This window comes from Camelus dromedarius, chromosome 5 (genome assembly GCF_036321535.1).
Source record: "Camelus dromedarius isolate mCamDro1 chromosome 5, mCamDro1.pat, whole genome shotgun sequence".
In the NCBI taxonomy this organism is placed as follows: domain Eukaryota; kingdom Metazoa; phylum Chordata; class Mammalia; order Artiodactyla; family Camelidae; genus Camelus; species Camelus dromedarius.
Window position 1 is genome coordinate 11590620 of NC_087440.1, and position 15978 is coordinate 11606597.

Genomic DNA, 15978 nt, shown 5'->3' on the forward strand with positions numbered 1-15978 from the left:
GGTATTAAAACAAGTACCCAAGAAATTACTAGTATTGGTTCTACAGGGAGTGGAGTTGGGTGGATTTGCAGTAGGAAGGAGATTTAATTTTCATTGTATACATTGGATTCTGTTTCACTTATTTCCCTATGTATGTGTTTCTTTTTTCAATCAAAAGTGAAAAGTAGTTTAAATAGTAGGTAGAAATGCTCAGTGATGGAGTGCTATTGTCAGAAGAGTATTTGTTGCCCTGGAGTAGAGACAAATTCCTCAACTTTAATCATCTTGAGCTCTAATTAGTACTTCTAGGTCGTTTTCTGGAGCTTCCAGTGAGCCAGGTAGAGCTCACCAGTGTCTCTTTGACTCTGTTGGTTTATGAACATTAGATAAAACAGCCACCTCTTCCAGACTTGACAGACTTGTCTTATGTAGGAGATGACCTTTCAACTGGCCTGGCCCAAGTTCCTGGTTGCCGAGAGTGATTGTCTTTGTTCTTAGTGGTTCCCAGTAGCTGAGATTCTGCCACGACCTTTTATTGTCCCAAGGGAAGGATCATATGATGCAAGCTGATTAGAAGCTGGAGCCTCAGGCAACAACCAGGAAAGTATTCAGTCAAACCCTTCCCAGGGAGAAACTGAGAGATGGGCATTTTTTTGCCTGCTTCCTCTGTACTGAGCCTATATGACTAGCTGTGGAGGGTGAGCCTCTGTGTTTTCAAGTATTGCTTCTTTGTTTGCTATATTCTGTGGGACTCATGAATGCAAGCCACATTGGATATCAGAGTTATGTGACTGGAGGGCCTGTACCTTGAATGACAGCTGTAAAAGATGGGATGCTAGATGTATGAACAAGCTCCTTCCAGGGACATGCTGGCAATTTGGTTTTGCTGTCGGAGCAAGTGCAGGGAAGAAGGCAGGAGAAGTGCCCACCAGGTACCCCAGCCAACTGAGGTGTATCGCAGCCAGCACCTGGATTTGTGCTAATTAGAAGCTGGACCCTCAGGCATCAGTTTGTAAACTAGGCAAACTCCTTCCAGGGAAAGACTGGGAGATGGGCTTCTTTGCCTGCTTTTTGCATGCTGAGCTCTTGGGGGATAGGCAAGGTGAGTGCTTGGACACCTGTTAAAAACTGCTTCTTTGCTGCATTCCAGTGGGATTCAGGAATGCAAACCCCCTTGGTTTTCAGAGCTGGGTGATTTGGAGGCCATCCCTCAAGTGGGAGCCTTAAAAGTTGGGGTACTAGTTTTGTGGCCCAAACCTTTCACTCCAGATGGAGAAGCTGGGAGTTGGAGGTTCTTTCCTGACTACATGGCACTGCGCTAGGGATGAAGTTTATGGAGAGAGAATGTCTCAGCCTTTCCTAGCTGTTTCATTGTGGGTATTTTCTTAGTCGTCTGAGGTGTAGGAATCACTTAGCTAGTTTCTGAATTTCTCTTAGGGGTATTGCTTCATTAGTAGCTGTATATTCAATATGTTCATGATAGGAGGGAAATTCAGGAGCCTCCTATGTCACCAGCTTGGTCCCTGAAACTCAGTTCATCTGAGTCTTTTTGAGATACCTGTGGATTCACTAAATCTTCGTGATTGATTAAATCAAGACACCTATGACTCCGATTGCTTTTGCCTTTAGTTAACTGGCGAGATACTTTGTCAGTCTTCCTGGTACCAATAGCTCTCTTGAGCTGGGGGAGCATTATACACAGTTATAAGATTAGTCTCCTGGGCTTAGGGACCTATATAATGGGAAGGGAGCCTTCCTGATACTCTGGGCATAATTTATGCTCCCAAATCTCTATCTATCCAACCATCCATCTGTCCATTCATCAATCTGTCCATCCATCCATCCATCCATCCCTCTATACATCCTTCTATCTATCACCTACCTATGTATCATAGAGAAACATGTTAGGTACTCAAACAAGTATGGATGAACCAGATTTCTGAAATAAGTCTTAATTGACTTATCTGATTATGTATTTGCCTTTGTTAACTCTGAAAAGCAGAGATGTAGTCAGAATTGCTTGGATCCATCAAGTACAGGCATCTCTGATGTTAATGAGATAATAAATATCAGATGTGTAGCACAGTGCTCAGAGGCACTGAGTAAATTCTAATTTTTTTGAAGGGAGTTTTTAAGTAGGGGTGTTAGGAAGACAAAATAATTTCTGAAAATTAATAAATGAATATTATAAAATAAAAACAACATAAATTCAGATATTTAATGAATTGAAATGGCTTATATAGTGAATTATCATATTAATTTTTAGTTTCTTCTACCTACAGAACTGGAGAAAAACCATAAAGAATAAAGTTAAGGCAATAATTCTGCGTTGGTCTGGATTGTTCCTCTACGCTCTCAGAACCTCTTCAGGCAATAAGGTACCACTTTTGTTTCCTTATTAGCTAATGCAAAATGCCAATAATCTGTTTTACCACTGAATAAGAATGACCATTAAGAACCATAAGTGTGACCCACAGGAATGTTGGAGAGCTGAAAAGATGTTCTATTGATTTAAAAACAGGAAAATAAAATAACAAAATTGAAATCAATACATATTTAATTAAAGTTTTGCAAAATGCAACATTTTGTCATCTAGTCAATAGGAATACAACACAAGTATTATAAAGTTACATATATAAATTTATGTGTGTATATATATATATATTTTATCTTCCACGAGGCGTATAGGTGCACTTTAATATAGTCTATTTACCAAGGGATGGGCTTTTTGAAAATAAAGATGAGGCTAATGAACACATGACCAATAAGCACATGAAAAGATGCTCACCATCATTAGCATCAGTGAAGTGCAAAAAAACCCCACAAGATGTATTACTTCACACCCACCTAAAACGATAGAATTAAAAAAAAAAAACAAACCCGGTTTTTGAGAAGTGTTAGTGAGGTTGTGGAGAAATCAAAATCCTTATGCATTGCTGGTAGGATTGTAAGTTGGAACACTTGCTTTGGAAAACAGTTTGGCGGTTCCTGAAAAGGCTAAACTTAGAGTTACTATATGATCCAGCAGTTTTACTCCTAGGTATATACTCAAGAGAAATAAAAATTTGCATATGAATATTCATAGCAGAATTATTCATTATAGCCCCAAGGTGAGAACAACCCTTATGTACAGCAACTGATGAATGGATAAACTGTGGTATATCCATACAATGGAATATTAGTTGGCAGGTACAAAGAAATGAGATACTGATACATGCTACAACATGTAGCATGAATGAATAAACCTAGAAAATATTAATGTTAAATGAAAGAAGCCAGTCATGGGAGACCACATATTTTATGATTCCATTTATGCAAAATATCCAGAATAGGCAAATCTATAGAGACAGAATGTAGATTAGTGGTTGTCCAAGGGGGAGGTGCTTTGTGGGAGACTGTTAATGGGTATGGGCTTTCTTTTTTGGGATGATATGTGCGTTCTAAAATTGATTATGGTGAAAGTTAGGGTTATTCATACAGCTCTGTGAATATGCAAAAGACTGTTGAATTGTGCATTTTAATTGGGTGAATTGTATGGGATGTGAATTAAATCTCAGTAAAGCTGTTAAAAAAATTAAAGATGAGGAGAACCCTCAGAGAACTGCAAATGGCCCTGGAATGACCGTGTGATACCTTTCTCTCTCTAATAGGATTATCAGTGCAGTTGTTCTCTTTTTGTCCTTCCTTTCTGGCTTTCTTTTTCATTTATTCATTCATTCACAAATATTTATTGAACACCCGTTCTGTATCAGGCGTTATATTAAATAATGTTGCATATATAGTTGTAAAGAAAACAGATGTAGGCTTTGCCCACATGGAGCATATTGTCTATTGGAGGAGAGAGATATTAAATGAATATTCTCACAGACACATGTCTGATGACATCTTGTGCTCTGAAATTTGAAGGAAAAGGCTAGGATGCTGTGGGAGATGTTGGGGAGACGTGACTCAGATTGTGAATTGTTGAAGACTTCCTACCAAGTGACATTGAAATTGAATTCTGAAGGATAAGTAGGAATTAGCTGGGTGAAGATTGAGTAGAAGAACATTCTAAGCAGTTGGATCTGCCTGTGTAAGGTCTCTGAGGTGTGAACTGGTTCAGTGCTTTTAAGGAAGGGCAAGCAGGTCAGACCATGGTGAGCAAAGGAGACAGTGTATACCTCACATTTGATAAGCAGGGAAAGGAAAGATCTGTCAGGGGATTTGGCTGTATCAAGACTTAAGTTTATGAAAGAAATAAGAGCCAATGAGAGTTGTAAAGTGGAATTCTGACATATTTGCAATTAAAAAATATTGTTTTGATTGATGAGCTGAGAATGGTTGAAAGGGCAGCATCAGTGGAAATGCAAAGACCAGTTTGGAAACAACTGCAGTGGTCCAGACAAGATATCATGATGGCTGATGATCGAGGTGGCTAGAAGCAGATGGATTTGAGATATATTTTGAAGGTGAAACCACTTAAGAGTTATTGATGGATTAGACACAGGTGATGATGTAGGTATCAAGGGTGACCCCAGATTCATGCTTTGAAGAGCCAGTATCATTAACTGAGTTGGGGAAGAAAGAAGAACAAGCACATTTGGAGTGCTACAAATGGTCATCTCAATGTCTGTAGATGGATCATTATAAATATTATTCAGTGGGCAGAGTTGCTTCCTTCTTGGGTTAAAAAAGGATAAAAACAGCTCCTCTTGACACTTCTTGAATAATGTGTTGCAGACGTTTAGGGTGATTCTATTGAACTATGTCACATACTGTGTTGTGTAGACTAAATTAATTACATTTAGTTATGTCTGTTTTTATGTCTCTTTCCTTTTTTGGGCTGAGCTCCTTGAGGACTGCATCTCTTTCTTATTCACCTTTTGAGATCCTAATGTGTAGTGTGGGTTTTGGTAATAAACATGACATACTGAATGAATAAATGGAGAGGATTCATAGCAGAGTGTTGAAACTAACACACTGATCAGGAAAAAGAAGAGGGAGAGAGGATAATTTACAGACAGTGACTCAAAGATGCAGGGAGAGGATGGCATCAGAAGCACAGTTTGAAAGAATGATGTTGTACAAAGGGAGAGATAACTTTTTTTTTTCTTTCTTTCCTTTTTTTTTTTTTTTTTGAGATACTAGTAAGGAAGAGTGAAGACTGCTTCTGAGGCAGAGATGAGGCAAGGACATAGGTGTCACTGGAGTTGAGTTATTCTGTAAAATGAAGGCTGTTGGGTTGGTTATAGAAATTGTTCAAGAAGATAACAGGACTTTGAGATGGAGAAGATGATTGGGAGGGTATACGTTATCAGTGAGTAGAAGGGTCAGCAGGCTTCCCACGGCCATAGGATGAAAGGCCCTTTATGACAAAGACACTGCCCATCTTTTAGCTCCGTGTTCCACTGATCCCAGTTTCCTAGATATTTTCATATTCTCCTCTGCTTCATGTCCTCGCACGTGCAATTCCTTTTTCCTGGAATTTCCTTCTTTGTCTAATCCTTTGAGAGAATTCTTACTCATCCTTCAGGACCCACCTCACGTCTCATATCCATTTGGAAGCACAGTTAAATGCCCCTTATGTGAGATCCCACACATCTTGGATTTATCTTTGCCACAGCCCTTATTAAATTCTATTGCATTGTCTGTGTACACTGGTTTTCTCTGGCAGACTATACGTTCTTTGAAGGTCGGACCTCTGCTTTACTCATCTCTTTGCTCCTGGCACCTAATTTTATACAAATTTTATATGATTTTATACAAAGCATTCAGGAGGTGCTCACTGAATGTATGCTCAATAAATGAATTGTAGAAGTCTTCTCTTTTGAATAGGAAATATGCATGAGACATTTCCAAATACAGCCAAGACGACTGATTCTGTGCATTAGACACCTCCTTAAACGTGGGAGCAAGACTCGGTGCTCTACAGCCTTGTGATAAAAGTGATCCGGGTATTTCGGGAAGAGGAAGGGTTAGGAAAAAGCAAGTGATTTTCATGTAAAGGAACCAAAAGCTGCATGTAGTTTGGTCTGATTAGATAATTTCAAAAGAAACAACACACACAGTAATACACAACTAGGCTTTTCCCATGTGGAGAACAATTGGCATGTGGGGAGACACCAGAAAAAAATTCACCTTCAGAATTTCCTGTAATCTTAAGGTTGTATGTGATTTTGAGGGACAAAGTAGCATGATTTTGAACTATTCTCTGCTACATAGAAACAGCTTTGTTGCATGGAAATACTGTAATGGGATCTTACCAGTGTCTCTGAAAAATTGATGAGTGTATTAAAAAATCATTTGTGGCTGTAAAGAAATTGGTAATGTCTAACTGTGAGAGGCAGCATGACAGTGGAGAGGGATCCCAGCTCTGCCTCTAACTAGATTTGTGACCTTAGGCAAGACTCTGAGCCCCAGTGTCATGATCTACATGTAAAAAAGGAATTGGAGTAGGTGTTCACTGGCTATGTGGTGTATATGTGTTTCTGTAATGGAAAACAATTGTCTCTGTAAGGCTCAAAGGGTTAAAGTTCTGTAAAAAACAAAATAGAGTCACAATGTATTGATTCAAAGCTCAGTTATTCAAATTCTCAATAATATGGATATGACGTAGCCCTCAGTAGAATGTTAATTATTTGAGCTTCTAAACATGAAGAGGAATAAAATTGAAGAGTGGGCTCTGGGATGGGCCAGATAGGGTTTGAATCTTGGTTCTGCCATTTGTCGTGCCATTTTGGAGAAATTATTTAACCTCTTTAAATCTAATTCCTCGTCTCTAAATGTGATCAGTAATGGTCTTTGCCTCTGTAGGGAAGTGAAAGGATTAAATGCAATATAATATTTAAAAATACTTAGCACAGTGTTTAGCCTATTATAACTGCTAAATGCTAATTCTAATATTTGTATTTCAATTTGGTCTTATACATGTAAAATTTAGTTTTAACTGGTCTGTATTAATGAAATTTGGGCTAGGAAGGGGTCTTGAGAGGGTATATGAGGAAAGAGCAGCTGGGGAGTGACCACAGATATTCAGACTAAGAGTAATTCAAGTTTTTCATTTTTACATATGAAGAAATAATATCTCAGGATAGTCTTGACACACCCTGAGATCATACAGGTAAAGTTAACCAAAAATGCAATAAGAAAGAAAATCATAGGAGGACGTACTATGAGGCCGCTAACATTACATTTAATGATGTCACAAGGCCTATGAGAAGCTTTCTGTATGGCTGACTTATCTACCTGAGTAACGGTGGGTATGATCTTTGGACCTGGGCTGATTTCTGTTCACACCCAGTTTGGGAATCTTTTAGCTCAAGAGCAGCAGCTGCCAAGAAATTTCTGGATTGTGTTGTTTATTTTAGAAACAGGATCTCGAAATATCTTACGTATCGCATGCCTTAAGCTGCTACATGAGATAAAGATTGGGCATCAGACCACGACTGACATCAGAATTCCCTGGGAAAATTAAAAAAAAAAAAAATCCTTGTAACTTGGCTTCACTACCAGAACTTCTGATGTTTAGCTCTGGAGAGGGGACTAACTCAGCATTTTTATCTCATTGTTTCTTAAAAATTTCCAAATAATAATTTTATATATACAGTTGGCCCTTCATATCCGCAAGTTTCACATCTGTGGATTCAACCTTCCAAGGATCAAAAATATTTGAAAAAAAATGTTCAGAAAGTTCCTCAAAACAATACTTGAATTTGCCTTATGCTGGCAGTGATTTACATACATTTACATTGTGTTTAAAACTATTTACATAACGTTTACATTGTATTAGGTATTATAAGCAATCTAGAGGTGACTTAAAGTGTACTGGAAGATGTGTGTAGGTTATATGCAAGTGTTATGCCTTTTTATATAAGTCAGTTAAGCATCTGGATTTTCGTATCTGCAGGGGATCCTGGAACAAATCTCCTGTGGATACCAAGGGACTACTATATATAATATACAAATTAAATAATGGAAATACTGTGCTTCTAGAGATTTGTTTTTAAGATCAGGACTTGCACATATAATGTATCCCATTGTTTATTCTGGACGAGGGTACAAGAATCCTAAATCTCTACTGGTTAAAAAAATCTCCTCTGGTAATGCTGATGTCTAACAGAACTGACATAGGGAATTCGTCTTAGAATTCAGTGCTCATTTGTAGGTTATTGATTATTATAGATTACTTATAATCACTGTATTGTTGGTATTTAAAGATTATTTTCCCCAGATGGACAAGGGAGTGATTGAAAAAAACAAAACAAAATGAAACAAAACCCAGAGAATGTATTATAGTGTCTTAAAGAATTACATGGTGTAAAATTCTCAAACTCAGAATAAAATATCCTTTATTGAAGCCCGTGTTTGACAATTGTTAGTGAGTGACTGCCCAGGGAGATGATGTGGCATAAAAGAAAGAGCATTAAGCTTGGAGTCAGGAGGCCAGGAACCCTGGGATCTCGTTCCAGCCTTGCTGCTTAATGAGCTCTGTAACCTTTGTGAGTTTTTTCACCTCTTTGAGTTTCTGTTCCCTTATTTGCAAATTGAGGGGGACTTGAACTAGATTATTTCTAAGATCCAGTGCCTTAAAATTCAATGGCTTATTTAATGCTTTTTTTGCAATCAAGAATCAAGCTCCTAAATACCTGAGAATAAAAGAGGATGATTGAATTAATCCAGGGTGAGGTGAGGCAGCAAGCTGGGGCAGCGAGCATGCCTTTGTGTGGTTCTCTGGCATGACCGTGCCCACAGGGATCCAGGATATGTGGGGCAGGCTGTGAATCTAGCAGTTGGTGATTAGTTGGGAAGAATTAGAAGGCTTAAGATTCTAGAGATAGTGGTAAAGTTGAAAAATAGGTGTGGTGGAGAATAAGATGGTAAGTGATCTATAGTTGAGTAGAGTTTTTGGTCAAAAAATGGGGTAATGGAGTCTCATTTGAGGTAGAACAATTCTGCATGCTGATCATGAAGGTCCGGTGTTGGCCATGGGATTGGGTTTTATTGTGGAGATGAGATGCAGGTCACTGGTGCTGAGGAAATCAAGGAATGGTGTGACCTACACCTGCATGGGTTTTCCATAGCAATTTTGGGATCTACCAGAATGGGAGTAGTATTAGGAGTGGAGAGGAAAACTCTAAACAGATGTCAAAATTCACAGTGTTAAGTGAGGCCATGATCAAGAGGGTGGTGGGAAACTGGGAGAGTGATGTTCATTAGGAGAAGAAATGGATGATTTGAAAGACTTCTGCGTAAGGACGGAAGAAAAAAGTTCTGGAATTAACAGTGGAAATAAGTGTGAGGCTTATATTCTCACTTGGTGACCATCTGGGAGAACAAGGAGCTCCTATTTGAGAGCCCGTATTATGCTGTGATGTTGCCCTACCTAGAAGTCATCGCGTTCCACTTGGGGTCTGCCGTGGCAGAAAGAATAGGCCCTTGAACCCCCAAATAACTTGGTTGCCCTAGTTTTAAGACTGTTCTTTCTTCCATCAAATTTCCCCAACGTTGACTTTCTTTGTGACTTAAATATTCTCCCCAGCCTTCACACTTCTTTTGTAGAGTCGTAGATATTTTGTTCCTCAGTCTAAATAGAAGCTGATTTCTTCAAATGGAAAATTCAGCAAATCATTGCAGTAATGTGTATTGATTCTTCCTGCTCCAGCAGCTGGATCAATGTGAGGAATGAATGTTATTATTTCCTTTGCTGTCTACAGTCCCAGATGTATTCACAAGAGAGGCTGATGGTACCGACTCTGAAGTTTTACTTGGAATAGTTGTAAATAGTCTGTTTCACCTTTGGAAAAATCAGGGCAGCAATCTGGTTATGCCTGTTTATGGCCAAGGCATTGTCAAAGATCAGAAAGTCTGGGGACCTTCGGTTCTGCTTTGGGATCCAGAAATGGTGGTCTTTAGTTCTTGCTTCTTCACTGTATGTGATTGTGGGATAAACTCCTAGAAATCTAGATCACCCTAAACTGCTAGACCTGTGAATATGCCGAATTAATATCTATAATTTTTCTGAGATGAATATAACCATTTATCTTAAATTGGGATAAAGGTAAATATAAATAACTGAATAGTTTTATAGTAAATATATGTACTTTAAAAACAAAGCTAAAATTTTAGACCTTAGTTTAATATCATTTTCCCACAAATGAGCAAACAAAGTCCAGAGAAGTAGAGACTTTCTGTGAGTCATCCATCCATCCAGTTAGAGCAGTATTGTGTCTGGGACCCGAGTGTACTAATCTTCTTTGGTTACTTAGTAATTCTCAATAGGGCTCTGTGTATGTGAGTGGAAACTGTGTGATTTGAAGACCAAGCAGTACTTTGTCCCATGTTGGTACTTTGAATTTTAGATAATATTTAAAGAAGAATAAAAAATGTTCAAAAGACATTGAATTTTTCTGGGAAGGCTTCAGATCCACTTTGGTAGGGGAGAAGGTGATTCTAGAGTGGTCTTGGTGTATGCAGAAAGTGGGGTGTGTGTGGGGCTCCAGGACAAGTTGGGTGTTTGTAAGTTTCTCAGGAGGCCCTGGTCTCAGAAGCAAAACAAACATTATCATGTATGGCTCTGGGAAATGATGGAAGATGACACCTAGATGGTGCTAAACTGAGGAAATGGGCCCTTCACACTATCTAGTGATGGAGCTTCCAGATAAACTGTCCTGGGCTTCCCTTGATGTGAAGATGGTGTAATGTCACAAAATTTCCAAATGGTCATAAAAATTATCAGGCAGAGTTTTCTTTCTCTCTTTTTTCTCTTTAGGGAAAATTGTTGGGGAATTTAGGGAGCTCATAGTGGAATGGCAAGAGTTAAGTTTCTCAGTGTTTTCAAATGATGTCCCTGAGATGCTGTTTATTTTGCCCAGCAATCCAATACAGTGTTGACAGAAGGAAGGGGTCTGTTCAACTTCCCTTTCTCAGGGTAAAATTTATTGTCCATAACTCTATACATTCTAACATATGGAGGTATTATGTTTATAGTGAGGAAATAATTTTTAAGGCTGTGTCTTTTCTTAGTGCCACAGCTGGGTGAAAAAGAGAAAAAAATCAATTAATCAGGAGAATATATTGGTCACACACTGTGGAACAAATGAACCTATTTTAACTGATTTTTTTTCCTTGTGATTTGACTGATTTTTGGACAAAACTGGCTGGCTACTTTGGCACAGTTTACTCACAGCCATAGGATAGACTTTCCAAAGTGAATTACAATAAATTCTTATTTTATTCAGAATTGTTGGGGAATGGCATATATTGATGAGCTAGGAATGATCATTGAGACCATACACAGATAAGCTCTTTTAGAAGAAATATCCTATGTTGAAAGTAATGTAACTTGTAGGTTCAACTACTGACCCAACCCACCAAGGTTCTTAGAAGCACGCACTAGACGTTGCTATGGCTGATTAAGCAGAAAAAGAGTTTGTTAAAAAATTGTTGGGAAGCTCATAGAATCATTGGCTTGACTGGAGAAACAGGGCTGAGGTTGAGTTCTCAGGAACCATGTGTAAAACCAACACCATTGGCACTTTCCCCAGTGACACTGACACACCAGAAACTTGGCCTTCCAATTGTTCCCAGCCCCCAAATATGGACACCTTTTCTGTCATCCACAGACATGAAACATGAATTCCTCCTTTATTAAGTGTCGCACTTTGGAATCTTAGTCTCGCATGGAGTCTAGAGCGCACGTCCACGTGTTATCTTCTAGGGAGGCTGGGGTAGTGATTTCTTTGGGTTCCACTTTGATATAAGGTACGACTCAGAAGATTTTCCAAACAGAGCAAGGTGTTCAAAATATGCTGGGTCCCCAGAAAGCATTATAAATACCCACCTATACCGTGTGTCTTTGGGCAGATCATGCAATCTCATTAAGCCTCAGTTTCTCCTTCTGCAGACTGAGGTTAAGTTATTCTTCCTTGCATCCTTTCACAGAGCTGGTATATAAGCAAACGATTTATTGTCCAAATAAAAGTCCAGGGTCCCAGAAGTACCTTCTTACTTCTTGGAATTCATGACTGGCCATGACATAGTCTGATTTTTATGTTGTCTCCCAAGCTTTCCAGAGGTAGTAGTAACATTGTTAGGGAAATGTGTAACTTATTAGGTGCCCTGTTTATCATTACATTTTTCACTGTGGAGCACTAGCTACCAGAACAAAAGATAGGTAGTTCCTCTTTGTTTGATATAGAGTGGAGGGCAATCAAGCAAAATAGGTTGTCTTCCTCAACCTAGGATTCAGTGGCTATGTGCACCACTTCATGAGTATTGGGAAAGGAAAGTTATGCCTCAGCACATTACAGAGCTTTATTTACCGTCGCTTCTCCTAAAGTGACTTGAGAGAATTTGGATCCTCAGTGTGGGGAGATGCAATTGGTAAGGCTTAGGCTATTTTATAACTTTACTAAAGCATTTGTGGATATCTTAGGAGCTGTGCTAAGTGCCTTCCACACATCATCTCATTAAGTTGTTACTACAGTTCTGTGATATATACACTCTTATCATCTCCATTTTATACATCATTTTCTATAGACAAACTGAGTTTCAGAAGAGATTATTATTCCAAGGTCACAGGGGTGGAAGTGACCTGAAGTCTATATGATGCTGTAACTGGTGCTCTTAACCTCTATGTATCAGGTCATGTGAAGCCCTCAGAACTCTGTTCACATAAAGGGCTAGTCAGCCTTGAAGTGTAGAGCATCACCGAATCCTTCCAAATGCTGTTTGTTTCTGGTCAAGTCAGGACCCCAGTCTGTCCAGCGTCTGTGATTTTGTTCAAAGGGTCAGCTTTACTTCTCATTTGACCTTCCCCTGTGACTTGATTCAGATTTAGGTTTGTTCTTCTCCTTCATCAAACTTTTTCTGTTGTTGTTGTTGACCCAGCTTGGTTCCTGTCTTGGATACAGACTTTTTCCCTCACATTTCATTAGTCTCTGACCATGGAGATCTTGCGACCCCACTCCGGGGTCCTCCTCAGGCACTGGTGCTAATATGTGACGATTCTTTTGCCCTAAAAGACTAGGCATGTGGATGAAGAGCCTTCTCCCTTCATGAGAAACATTGTCTACTTCATCAGCTCCAATACCACTGTGCTGTCCCCTTCCTCTACCTGTGTCTCTGCATTCCCCAAGGCACAGTTTATGCCCTCTGATTTTATTTTTCCTATGCACTCTCTTTTGAAAAGGAAATCATATCCATTCTGAGGGCTTTAACCAACCCCTATGCCAAGGACTTCCAAATCAAGACTTCTGGCTCTAACCTCTTTCTCAACCTCTATTTATGTATCTCTAGTTGCTAGTAGGTATCTGTCTTCATAACTCTTACTCATGACAAACAAATAGAATTTTTATAAAACAAAGTAAAACAAACTCTATCTTTTCTTTCTCTGCTGCATTCCTTTCCAGTTTGTTTCCAACTACTTTTGTCCAACATTAGAACTACTAGTGTTCCTATTGGTATCTTAGGAACAGGTATTTTGAGCTTGAATATTCAGTATTTTTCATAAAGGGGCCATAGGTTCTTATCAATTTCCATCCCTCTTTTCTGAGTTTCAGTGAACTAAGGAGTTCACAACGAAGGGTGGAGTTTATCTTGTGAAATCAGCTAAGTGAAATCAGAAGGTTTCAACCAAATAAAACTCACTAGAGTGGAATAGCCAGAGAACTGGAAAGGCAGAATGTTACTAGTTTTTAAAAAGATATGCTTCTGATAGGAATTCAGTGAACTGACCTCTGGCCAGTGGATTAATCCACCCTTACCATCCCATGTGATTTAAGCAACCTCTTCTCTTGTCTCCCTGATTCTAATTCTCTCATTCCAACACATGTTTCATCCTAGTAGTAAATAATTAGGATTTTTTTAAAAATTTAGGTGGGAGTGGGGGTTTTTATCAGCTTGCTAACTATAAAAAGTACTGGATTGATTGGTAAGTTTTAAATGGATGTCATACACATTGACAGATCCAAAAGCAGATTTTTATGGCTTGCTTTAAAATAAAGTTCAACTTAATTTTTCCATTATACCTCAAGAGACATCTTTTTGAATTATTTAGGTCTTGCTAACAATCCCGTGACATATTATTCCTCAGCTGTGATGGATTAAGATAGGGTAAATCTGCTTTTAGTGCCAAAGAATCCCCAGGACACCACTTCAGATTCTAGTTCATGGATCATTGTCTCCTCCGAGTCCATCACATTATTAATAACAATCAGGAATAATTTGAGTGTCTATTCTCAAACCATGAGTTGTCCCCTTAATGTTGAGAAGTTATGACATGTGTATTAAATGATCACAGGATGTGCTATGAAGCTATAATGCACAAGGTAACATAAATATTTGGGGACACATTTGTGATGTTTAGAGCTGGCCAAATCTCTGAAGATACACAAAGTATGGAAAAAAACGTCCTTTGTCATCCTTATGGGTAAAAACTACCTTGGGATGCTGGAAATTTTTGTGTAACCTTAATGTCTCCTGGTCTTATCAGGTAATGACAGTATGGGCTCACCTTTATATTTGTACTATATATGCATAATATATATAACATATAGCATAATTATAATTATTTATAATTAACATAAATATACATTTATATTAATTGACAAATCAAAGTGATTTTTTGAAACATTTTCTGGCATTAACTCAGTCCCTTAAAGTGTTCCCATAGATAGTTCTGTGGACCCCCAAGCTGTGTATCACATGTGCATATGAACTAGTTCATCAAATGCAGTGACTACCAGTATATATATATTTTTAGTTGTTTAAAATTGTAGTAAATAACACATAACACAAATTTTGGCATTATAACCATTTTAAAGTGTAAGATTTAGTAGTGTTAAGTATATTCACATTGTTGTAAACAGATCTCCAAAACTTTTTCATTTTGCAAATGTGAAACTCTATATCCATTAAAAACAACTTCCCTTTTTCCCTCCCCCAGGTTCTGGTAACCATCATTCTGCTTTTTGTTTCTATGAATTTGACTACTTTAGATACCTCATGTAAGTGGAATCATACAGTAGTTGTCTTTTTGTAAGTGGCTTATTTTTCTTAGCATAGTGTCTTCAAGGTTTATCCATGTTGTAACAGGTGACAGGATTTTCTTCATTGTATAAGGCTGAATAATATTCCACTTATGCACATGCCACATTTTGTTTACCTATTCTTCCGTCAGTGGACACTTGAGTTGCTTCTACCTCTTGACTGTTATGAATAGTGTTGCTTTAAATGTGAGTGTACAAATATCTATTTGGGACCCTGCTTTCAATTCTTTTAGATGTACATCTTTGGGATTCCTAGATGATATAGTAGTTCTATTTTTAATTTTTTGGTGAAGTTATATACTGTTTTCCATACTGGTTGCACCATTTTATAATTCCATTGACAGTCCATGAGGCATCCAATTTCTCCACATCTTTACCAGCCCCTGGTTTTTTTTTTTTTTTACAATAGCCATTCTGACAGGGGTGAGGAAATATCCCACTGGAGTATGATTTGCATTTCTTAATAATTTGCGATGTTGAAGAACATATTTTCATATGATGGTGGCTATTTGTATACCATTTTTGGTGGAATATCTATTAAAGTTCATTGCCTATATTTACATAGGATTATTTGATTTTTATTGTTGTTGAGTTACTTGAGTTTTTTTATGTGTTCTGGATATTAACCTCTTATCAGATACATGATTTGCAAATATTTTCTCCCATCTCCTAGGTTTCTTTTTCACTCTGTTGATTCTGTTCTTTGGTGCACAAGCTATTTCAGTTTGGTATGGTCCCATTTGTCTATTTTTGCTTTTGATGCCTGTGCTTCAGATGTCATATACAAGAAATTGTTGCAACATCCAATGTCATGAAACTGTTTCCAAGTTTTCTTCTATAAGTTTTACGGTTTCAGGTCTTGCATTTTAGTTTGTTTAACTGTTTGAGTTAATTGTGATGTGTGGTGTAAAATATGGTTCCAGTTTCATCTTTTTCATATGTGGATATCCAGTTCTCCCAACAGCATTTGTTG

General features: G+C 38.1%; 1 long non-coding RNA gene across 1 annotated transcript in view; it reads left to right on the forward strand.

Annotated features, from left to right (window-relative positions):
- The window catches only part of LOC116153320 (uncharacterized), a 311464-nt gene that overhangs the window by 42681 nt on the left and 252805 nt on the right, over positions 1-15978 (forward strand). The window contains exon 3 of the long non-coding RNA XR_010381111.1: positions 2262-2357. This is a non-coding gene — a long non-coding RNA (uncharacterized LOC116153320). The remainder of the gene's footprint in view (positions 1-2261; positions 2358-15978) is intronic.